At 43.9% G+C, this 2,628-nt stretch overlaps 1 pseudogene; it reads right to left on the reverse strand.

Moving 5' to 3' along the window:
- Nucleotides 1–1,772: 1,772 nt before the first annotated feature.
- LOC142173205 (5S ribosomal RNA) lies at nucleotides 1,773–1,891 on the reverse strand (annotated as a pseudogene).
- Between the last annotated feature and the right edge of the window lie 737 nt (nucleotides 1,892–2,628).

Genomic DNA, 2,628 nt, shown 5'->3' on the forward strand with positions numbered 1-2,628 from the left:
TTCCATGCCTTCCGCATGGGCTCGAGACCTCAGACCCAGATCGTCTTAAATTTTTTTGGGCCATAAAAAATGGCCTAATGTACCATAGTCTCCGCCTTCCATGACCATTCCAAGTTTTTTGGCGTTTTATGATCATAAAACTAGAAGTTTGCTCGATTCCCTGATTTTCGTGTGCTACAGCCCACGCTTTCCGCATGGTCCAGGCCCCCGGACCCGGATCGCCTTAATAGTTTTTGGGCCATCAAAAACTACCTAATTAATCTTAGTCACTGCCCTCCCATGACCATTCCAAATATTTTGGTGTTTTACGGTCATAAAACTAGAATTCTGCCTGATTTCCTGATTTACGCATGCTATAGCCCACGCCTTCTGCATGGGCCCGGGCCCTCCCAGACCTGGATCACCTTAAAAGTTTCCGGGCCAACAATAGCGACCCAAGGAATTAGTCACCGCACTGCCATGACCGTTCAAATATTTTGGCATTTTACGGCCATAAAATAAGAATTCTGCCCGATTCCCTGTTTTGCGTGTGCTATAACCCACGCCTTCCACATGGGCTCGGGCCCCCGGACCCAGAATGCCGTAAATTTTCTGGACCATAATAAATGACCTAATTAACCATAGTCATCGCCCCACCATGATCGTTCCAAGTTTTTGGCGTTTTACAGTCATAATACTCATTTGTGAATTTATTAGACCTACCATCGATATATTAAAAGAAGCCCGGTCCCCCAGACTTGGATCGCCTTAATTATTTTCGGACCATCAAAAATGACCTAAGTAACCATAGTCACATCCATGCCATGACCGTTCAAAATATTTTGGCATTTTTTACCTGGGGATCACCTTAAATTTTTCGGGCCACAAAAAAAGACCTAAGGAACTATAGTCACCACCCCTCCATGACCGTTCCAAGTTTTTTGGGGTTTTAAGGCCATAAAATTGGAAATTCACCCGATTCTCTAATTTTTGTGTGATATAGCCCACGCCTTCCGAAAGGGCCCGATCCTCCAGACCTGGATGGCCTTTATTTTTTTTGGGCCATCAAAAATGACCTAAGGAACCATAGTCACATCCATGCCATGACCGTTCCAAATTGTTTGGCATTTTACGATCATAAAACTCGAATTCCACGCCTTCCGCATGGGCCCGGGACCCGAAACCCGGATTGTCTTATACTTTTTTAGGCCATGCAAAACTGCCTAATGTACCATAGTTACCACCCGCCATGACTGTTCCAAGTTTTTTGGCGTTTTACGACCATAAAATAGGAAGTTCGCCTGATTCTCTGATTTTCGTGTGCTACATACAGCCCGCGCCTTCCGCATGGTCCCGGCCCCAGGACCCGGATCGCCTTAATTTTTTTTCAGGCCAACAAAACCTACCTAAAGAACCTTAGTTACCATACCGCCCTGACCATTCCAAGCTTTTTGGCGTTGTACAGTCATAAAACTAGAATTTTACTCGATTCTCTGATTTTCGTATGCTAAAGCCCATGCCTTTCGCATGGGCCAGGGCCCCCGGACCCGGATCGTCTTAAATATTTCATGCCATCAAACGCGATCGAAGGAACAATAGTCACCACCCCGCCATGACCGTTCCAAGTTTTTTGGCATTTTACGGCTATAAAACTAGAATTCAGCCCGATTCCCTGATTTTCTTTATGATAAAGCCCACACCTTTCGCACGGTCCCACCCACCATGATAGTTTCAGGTTTTTTGGCATTTTACGACCATAAAATAGGAAGTTCGCCTGATTCCATGATTTTTGTATGCTACAGCACAAGGACTTCCCAGGGGGGCACCCATCCTTGCACCACTCTTGCTCAAGCACGCTTAGCTTCAGAGTTCTGATGGGATCCGGTGCGTTTGTGATGGTATGATCGCATCTGACATTCCTTGCACTCTAAATTCTCTTAACACCTTTCCTCCTTCCGCTTTAGGTGCGAAGGTGTAAAGCCTTAAAACGACATAAATTTTACAACCATTTATCCTTTTTATGCAATTCCTCTTTTGATTTTAACTATTTTTCACGGGCAAATGCATTCACCAACAACAACAAGCCGCGCTCGACGATAATATCACAATCAGAGGGCCCGTAAGGCCTAGCGACATGCCTATCACACTAGGCCGCATAGAACGACGGCATCGCAACTAGACGTTTTACAGATGTAATGACATGTCAAGCGCAATGGTGTTAAGCCCGTAAATATTTTCCTTATTTACTGTATATTGCTTGTTTTCATAATTATTTGCTTTAAAACAATTGTTATTTCGTGTAAAAAAATATCATTTATATCAAGTAAACTCATTTGTGAATTTATTAGACATGCCGTCGATATATTAAAAGAAGATGCATAATTTGCCAAAAAAGAGGCCCGGTCCCCAGACCTGGATCGCCTTATTTTTTTCAGGCCATCAAAAATGACCTAAGTAACCATAGTCACATCCATACCATGACCGTTCCAAATGTTTTGGCGTTATTTACCTGGGGGATCGCCTTAAATTTTTCGGGCCATGAAAAAAGACCTAAGGAACCATAGTCACCACCCCTCCATGACCGTTCCAAGTCTTTTGGGGTTTTAAGGCCATAAAACTGGAAATCCGCCTGATTCTCTAATTTTTGTG

This window comes from Nicotiana tabacum, chromosome 18 (genome assembly GCF_000715075.1).
Source record: "Nicotiana tabacum cultivar K326 chromosome 18, ASM71507v2, whole genome shotgun sequence".
In the NCBI taxonomy this organism is placed as follows: Eukaryota; Viridiplantae; Streptophyta; class Magnoliopsida; order Solanales; family Solanaceae; genus Nicotiana; species Nicotiana tabacum.